General features: G+C 35.7%; 1 protein-coding gene across 3 annotated transcripts in view; it reads right to left on the bottom strand.

The window, feature by feature from the left end:
• The window catches only part of LOC137625349 (major facilitator superfamily domain-containing protein 12-like), a 31,903-nt gene extending 23,422 nt beyond the window's left edge, over window positions 1–8,481 (bottom strand). For 2 of the 3 annotated variants that reach the window (XM_068356200.1, XM_068356197.1), the window contains exon 1: window positions 8,333–8,481. The gene's annotated coding sequence lies outside the window, so the exon portion shown is untranslated. Of the gene's footprint in view, window positions 1–7,866; window positions 7,885–8,332 lie in introns of those variants that run through there. The other variant, XM_068356198.1, reaches the window with a different exon arrangement.
• Between the last annotated feature and the right edge of the window lie 286 nt (window positions 8,482–8,767).

Below are 8,767 nucleotides of genomic sequence, written 5' to 3' on the forward strand. Positions count from 1 at the left end.
GAATTACTGTATCCTTTTTATCATAGTTACTGTTATTATTTTTCTTTCAATACTCAGACATTCTCCCCAAACAGGGCTGGCTCCAGGGGTGAAAAATACATGTAACTGCCACAATCTTTGTCTTTCAATACTCAGACATTACCCCAAACAGGGCTGGCAGCTACAAGGGAAGAAATACATGTAACTGCCACATTCACTCTTGAACTCCCTATGCGGTAAAACATCCATAGTATTAGTGTCTGCATACATATACTAAGAAGGCCCATTAGCACGGAGTCGATACCCTAACACACCGCATAATACCCCCTATCTTATGCACAACCTTGTGTTTCAGTGACGTTAAGGCATTTCCCTTATTATTATTATTATTATTAGCTAAGTAGTTACAACCACCTCGTTAAATATCTAACAGCCGTTCCAACATCGCCAAAATCATGCTCCTAATAAAGATTGATGATTTGTGATTGTTTATCTACGAACCGTTAGTCTTTCACACCATCTATCCAACCTTTTTGAATCCTTCTCCTCTCCTCCAGAGCCTCATAGTTTTTTTTTTATTATATACTTTTAACTAACCTATTTTTGTCCATACTTTTCACATGGCTAAACCACCGTAAAATAATCTGATCAGTGCTTTCATCTGTGCTATACTTTTAATAACTTGAGTATCTTTACATTATTATTATCACAGTATTATTATTAACTTGGTGAGCTACAAATCTAGTTGGAAAAGCAGGATGCTATAAGCACAAGGGCTCTAACAGGGAAAGCAGCCCAGTTAGAAAAGGAAGTAAGGAAGTAAACTATATAAATTAATAGAGATTATTAACTATCTTTGATCATTAACAATGTTAAAATAGACCTGTCATATATAAAACTACAGAGAGAATTGTGTTTGTAGTATGAATTATTCTTATACTGTACCATACATACTATATAAATAGCTCTTTCTTTTCCTTTTATTTGCATCTAACATCCACAATTATCATCCATATACAAACCATCCCAAAAGCCAAAGCAAAGTCCTTCAAAAGAAGGCAACTGTGTTACCCATACCAATGGGAAAAAAGGACGCTAATAGATGATAAAAAGAGTCGTTTTAACAATCCCATCAGACATTAAAGGGATTTTGACGAATGAAAATCTATTTCTGGGCGAGGGACCTCTGTCGCTCCATGAAATGCTCCGCGCGTGGTAGGTGTCGGTGGGATAGTCCAACTGTGTTCTCTAGGGCCTGTCACGGCCCTCCCCTTTGATGAAGGGATTATCTAAATGGAAGACAGCCTGTGAATAGTGGTTTTCACACGCCCCTGTTGTATACACGACACCCACAAGGTGCTCGCGCGAGGGTAGTAACCTCTGCATTCCATGCTTTTATCTTTCTCTGGTATATTTGGAAGATTTATATCAGAAAAGAGTAAAGAAGGACCCTTTTCACCGGCCGTCACAGGCCTCTTCCCAGAAATAGATTTTTCCTTCCTCAAAATCCCTTTTCTAAGGTATAAATACTGCTAAATATACCAGAGAAAAAAGTTGCATGGAATGCCAGGAATATACCCAGCTCGCTCACCCTTATAGGGTGTCGGTATAATAACTTGGGGGTGTTGAAACCACTACGAGAGGTCCCTTACCAATTAGTGTTCTCCTTCGTCTACCTTTATTACTGCTACTATTCTATGACCCACTCTCAGTTTTGATAATTATTATTACCATTATTATCACTAATTAAAGTATAATTATTACTATTTTCAATATATTTCAAGAATACCCGATACCCTCAACGGCAAAACTTCAAGAGAACGTGCTATACAAAATCTAAAAGATACTCACTGGAACACCTTCACGGTGAAAAGGGAAAATATAATACTAGGTTATCACAAGAAACGGTCTATCTAATTAGGTCATTCACACTTATCGAGACCGAATAAAGAAAAATTAGAATATATCTAAACTTACTACGAACCCACTATCATATCTCGAAGACTTCAAACGTTTGGTTAAGCCTAACACGACTGATAAACCCCTTGGCGACCTTGATGCTTATCGTGTTCTGGTAAACTACTGTACTTTGAATATTCAATCAATAAACTTGACCTCCAACTGATTGGCAATGAAATATATGAAGTTTATCAATCTATCAATCACATCTAATTAATGTATTTGTAAGTCCATTGATAAACTTTTTGAAAATCTCCCACATTATAAGTGAAAAGTTAACTGTCTAGTCTACTTACTTAAACCAGAAGACATTAAGTAATATAACATTGATAAGGAAACCTGGGTTCAAGATAAATCTTATATATAATGTATATCTTTATATGGCTTCTCTTATTACTGGGTAACTATAAAAAAGTACATACAAAATTACTGTACTGTACAGTATAGACAAAGATGGCAGGCAATTGATTCTTATACAGTAGTTCTGTTAGGAAAATTATTATTTCATAGCATAGATTGATAAAGAAAGGGCAAGCTAGCTTATCCACTTAAAGAAAACTAAGCAAATAACAACAAAAAAGAGTAAACATGAAATATTACATATATTCGCAAAGAGACAGCATCGAGCATCAATGCATTGCCGACATCACAAAGCAAGCATCGAGCGGCAGCTCCTCCGAGATTCAAGCAATGCAAGCCCCTAGTAAGATACATTGAAATACAGTACTGCAATATTCTCTACAGGTTAAGAGCTACAGTCTTCTTAGGTTGAACTTGATACTGTAATGTGTCTGCAATTTCAAACGTCAATACAGGCTTACCTAACCTAACCTTGCCTTGACTTGCCAGTCAATGCATGCCAGATGTCAGGCAATGTCAATTAGATTATTATTATTATTACTAGCCAAGCTACAACCCTAGTTGGAAAAGCAAGATGCTATAAGCCCAAGGGCTCCAATAAGCAAAAATAGCCCGGTGAGGAAAGGAAATAAGGTAATAAATAAATGATGAGAACAAATTAACAATTAATCATTCTAAAATCAGTAACAACATCAAAACAGATGTTTCATATGTAAACTATAAGAAGACTTATGTCAAGGACATAAGGACAAGAAGCAGGAGTTTCAAATAATATTTTAGATATGAAAAATGGAGATGTTTTAAAAAGGAGCATTTGGGTTTATAGAAGAGAAAAAAAGGTACTGTAGTCTGCACCCAAAAAATTATGGCCCGAAACCTAGATTATAAGAATTTGGAAAATACAGTAGCTACTGTACCTTTTTAAAAAACTGTATGAGAACAGAACTAGTTTTTCATATGAAACAGAATTACAGTTCTTCCTTTCGCATGTGTTTTGCGTAAGGGTACATAGCCGCGTGTCAATAAGGGTCCCTCAGGTCAGATAGGTGCACTTTAGGAGAAACAGTTTCTTGAGAAAAACTTCCATAATAAACTGGAGAGACAAAACCCTTGTCAACACCAGTTGATTGATTGATTGATTACGAGTTATCTGGCATCCTGACATCTAAACGCCAGTTGATATACATCGAGAAGATGCCTCATCAACCAGAGAAGGAATGTAGAATTAATCTAAGGAAGTTGTACCTGATGCTTTACCATTAGAAGGAATGAGAATAAGGGAAACTATGTTACTATTTGCTGTTAAAGGCAGACTTCTCTTCCATTTGAACTGAACATGATGACTTTAAGTGCAATGCACAAGTATCTACAGACTTATTCACCGAGACTTTATTTAAGAAAGGCTTGCTTGACAGCCTTAGATGAAAAAGTCTGGAATGACAGTGACTGATAGGGCAGAACTTAGGTGCAACAAAGCAAGACAAACCTGACACACGAGCTACCGTGAGTGGAGACAAGAATAATATACAGCCTAGGGCAACTTGGATGGCTGAGTTCTTTTATATGAGAAATGAGATGCCTCCTCGAAAACTAACTTCCGGATAGGAGATGTTCTTATGTGGACAGCAGTATTAACCAGTGGCTAAAAAGGAAATAGTAAAATTATACTCACTTTTACCACCATGGCAAGAATTCTAGTCAATTTCTGATGACCGTAGAATCTCAACATGATCATAATGCTCAGACAAAACAACGATGTTTGTCAATGTCTATGGCAACCTGGAGGAGGAGGAGGAGGAGGAGGAGGAGGAGGAGGAGGAGGAGGAGGAGGAGGAGGAGGAGTTGGAGGAGGAGAGGAGACAACCACTCTCTACAAGCCAAAGAGAAAAAGTGACTAGTTCACCGTTCCGTGAATATATATACAGGTGACTGGTACCCCTAGCCAGTCCCTACCCAGACCAAAAAGTCTAATTGGCTACCTTCCAGCTTTACCGAAAGAATACCCATGATAAATAACGCGAGGTTTGTTAATTTGGTGAACGATGATATCTAGTTATTCCGGGTATGGTCAACCTCAAACAAGACACAACGCATCCAACTTCATTAAATGATTTTGAGGCTGCATTACTATATTTTCTTGTGACTGGAATATGCAATGTGATCATGTTTAAGGAATTCCAAATTGGGTCTGACTAGCTCATTAAAATCTTTAACCCTTTAACCCCCAGCCTATTTGGAAATTTCCAACCCTTAACCCCCAAGGGGTTATTTTTTTCCCAGCACATTTTGCAGTATATTTTTTTAAAATTGCTCTAACAGCCTTAATTTTTGTCATAGAGAGGTAAGGTTGGTCTCATTCTCTTGAAAAATGCCTGAATTTTCTTAAAAAATTATCAAAAATATGAAGAAAAAAAATATTTTATAGCATTTTTTTGCAAGGACGTACCGGTATGTCCATGGGGGTAAAGGGATGGCTTTTGTGAAACGTACCAGTACATCCTTTGGAGGTAAAAGGGTTAAAATCTTTAATGAACATATTATTGGGGTGAAAGGATAATATTTTCTTCCTGAACTGTAGAATAATCTTTAGCTATGGTTTCTTAGATGAGCTTTTTATAGTTGTATAGTCTAGCACAAACCAAGGCCCTCTCTTTTAAGCTTCAAAAGAAGCTGTAGTAAATATAAAGCACAGAGTATATTCAAGAACCAATGATATTTATTACTGTACATCTATTTCCTTCAATTAAGATTGACAAGTGCTGAGTACATATCTGTCAATCATATGCCTATTTGGAAAATGTACACTAAAATGGAGAGCTAAACAGTACTCAAAACAAATATTTTTTCAACAGGACTATTCAAATGTAGTCATATTTGTAGTTTTTCTTAACAGCTTGATAGAGCTTGCAAATTTTGACAATACGTATAAAAAATGGAGGAGTTGTACAACATTCCAGACATTTTTTTCAAAAGGACTATTCAAATGTAGTCATATTTGTAGTTTTTCTTAACAGCTTGATATAGCTTGCAAAGTTAACTTCCCATCATAGGTAATGAGTAAGGAAAAGAATGAAGATACAGTGAAACATTGCATTGAAAATTACTAACTACCATAGTTGCCTATGTGAACCATCCTAATCGTGGCTAAGCAAATTAGGCGAAGGTAGTTATAAGAATGTAGCTTAACCTAACCGACCTTAATTCTATTCTTTATTGATTTTTTGTATTTGTGAGCTCATTCAGGGAAAAAGTAAGGCGGTACCAATATGCCGACACAATTTTCATTCACATATCTTGGCATATGCAGTTTGCATAGTAATCATTGTATCTGTAAATAATTTTATGACGAGGGAAAGTTTTCTTTTTGCATCCAGTGAAGTAATCATATTTTAGAATTATATTAATAATTTCACCGAGATTCTTTGAATAAAAATTTAAACTTCCTCAGTGCCACTTATATCTGTCGAACTGAAGCTGAAGAAATCGGATACTATGAGATATTTCATTTTAGCTAAAAGGAGAGGGATTGCGGAGGCTCAATTTTCTAGCAAATTTGAACTCTTTGCCCAAATAAAAATACCTCTCATCCTAAAAAAACAAAAAAATAATCTAATGCACACGATAAACATGTAGGTAAATGAAGTGTGTGGGTTTAGCAAGCAATTAAAATCATACATTAGATATATATATTGGAATTCTTGGACTATGACATGCAGTACAGCATGCATTTTACGTTATATTCCTAATCAGCAATCCTAATTTCTATGAGGAGCGAGGTCTACGATAGATTTAAATGTTTTGGGGAATTTAAAGGGATAAGTACTAACCAAAGGCCCACCCCTTCTTAACCTAACATAAATCTCTGTGCCCTAACCATTGTACACTGATGTTGGGTTCAAACATTTCAGGGAAATGTTCAGTTCAATATTGTATGATAGGTAGTTGGGTAAGTTTGTAGATCGGTGGGTTACCAGGATTGCCGCTCGCAAAGTAAATGAGAATCCTACCTAACCGTGTATGTCCTCACACACACATAAGCGTATCTTGGTCCATCAAATTAACACTAATTATTCACTTCTGGGTGTTTCCTCAGCCGTGGCTTGTCTCACTTGCAATGTAACATTACCTCCTTACTCCTCTGTTCTGTGAAGCGATACACTTTGCTCTGCGCATTAGCTAGTATTTTGGCGAACAAAAATTTGGGGAACCAACTACCTACACGTTACCTGTACGTATACAGTATGCGGTACTTCTTTACCTATAGCATCAATTCCCACCATGCTTCGCAGGGAGTAGGTGAGGGACGGTGTCCTCACGTAAGTGTCATAGATGATAATTCACAAAGTACATATCAAATCATGAGTTTAAAAATACACCCTAATATATTTGCATTTCTCATAACCCTATCATGCTCTTGTCCATATTTCTCTGGTCTCATCAGAAGGTAAAACTCTTGAAATTTAAAAAAAAAAAAAAAAAAAGTACAATTTGATAATAGAAATAACAAGTGTAACACTGCAGGGTGAAAATTTGTAATTCAAAATAAACACACATTAATTATAAAGTACTGCAGCGGTCAAATCGCTTATTTCACTCTATTTCCATTCAATCAAATTTTAAAGTACTGCAGCGAACTAATGTCGGGTATTAGGCTAATGTATGCCGATTTGCTGTAGGTCGCCGATTTCACCAAATTTCCATTCAATTGAAAAATGATGGATATATAATAAAAGTTCTATCCTGTCAAAATCTCAATCGGCCAATTATTCATAAACTATTTTCAACTCATAATCACGATAAGCACATACGGTTCCTTTATATTACCACATTGGCCGCAGAGGAAGAAAATAGCCTACGATATATTGTACTTGAAAACTGGTGGGGGAGCCTTTGCATATTAGCGGCCAGTTCCTCCCGCATGCATGATAAATGGACAAACACTAACCTAAACTACAAGCCGTGTCCTTACCTACTTACCTAACGCCCCCCCTACGACCCCCCTTACAGTGCAGTATTCTCTGTCGGCCGCCATCATACATACACTCCAATTGGGGGTTTTGTTACTCAAGCGAGGCTGAGATATGAATAAATAACCCCATTTCTTGGTTTATGAGGGAGAGGAACTCTAATTCTCGCAACCCCAGTAATTGAAGCCACAGCGATCCAAATTTAAGTCGAATTTGGTCAAACTTTACCCGTGCACCGTTCAGTTGCTTTCTATCTATGATAAAGTAGAACTTGTCTGAAGTCGGTTGATTGACTGATTGATTGATTTGGAGTTCTCTGGCATCCTGACTGAAGTCGGTCGAGATAATATAGTTATGTATGGGGGTTATGAAAAGCCACAATATATAGGCCTACATGGATTCCAGTTTTGAAATGGGAAGTGAGTTTTTAATATTTTTCAGTTTTATCCTTAATATAATAAAACCAATATTTGCAGGCTAATACTACAGCCTACAGTAGGCTAATCTATCACACCGAGTAGGCCTAAGCTACTAATACTATTAAATTCTATCCTGTGGAAATATTTCAATGCCTATACATTACCAAGCCTATACAGCTTACCTTAGCCTAGCCTGGATGTACCGTAGCTTGTGGTCGACACTGAACTAAACCATAGATGAGATTAGGAAATCTAGATTATCTAGAATTGATGATCTAATCTAGATAGCCACTGGTTAACCAAACAATAGGTCTAGGGGCGTTTGTGCTGAGTCAAATAGGCCTATTACATGTTTATATATGACGCAACTCTTAGTGTGATTATATAATAATATTTACAATTTAATTATATATAATTAATTATATTTAAAGAATTTAATATATTATAATTAATACAATAGGTCTAGGGCCGTTTTGGCTAAGCATAGGCCTATAACACTTATATATTACGCAACTCTTACTGTAATTATATAATTATATTTATAATTTAATTAGATATAATTAATTATATTTAAAGTATTTAAAACATTAGAATCAATATAATTATAAAGATAATCATAATTAAAACAATACAGTCGTTTATACTTACGCCCCCCTGACAATGTTGACAAGAACAGCTGACTGGGTTGAGAGAGATACAGGATTACAGGATGCTACTACAGGACATCCTGTTACAGGTTACATGTTACCTTGACTGTAAAATGTCTGTCTGTAAGTCTGTAACTGTAACATTTGACTTTTGTAACTTTTGTTATGATTCATACCAACGTGACCATGAATCAGCTGTTTATAGGTGTTGACCACGTGGTTCTTTGGTTATGTAAAGTGAACATGGGTCTAAATAGGTCTATTTTATTCAATTAAGTTATTTATTATATGTAATTATTAGTTATTTATTATCTTCTTTGTCTAAATAGGTCTATTTTATTCAATTAAGTTATTTAATTTATGTAATTATTAATTATTTATTATCTTCTTTGTCTAAATAGGTCTATTTTATTCAATTAAGTGATTTAATATATGT

Source organism: Palaemon carinicauda, chromosome 32 (genome assembly GCF_036898095.1).
Source record: "Palaemon carinicauda isolate YSFRI2023 chromosome 32, ASM3689809v2, whole genome shotgun sequence".
Lineage (NCBI taxonomy): Eukaryota > Metazoa > Arthropoda > Malacostraca > Decapoda > Palaemonidae > Palaemon > Palaemon carinicauda.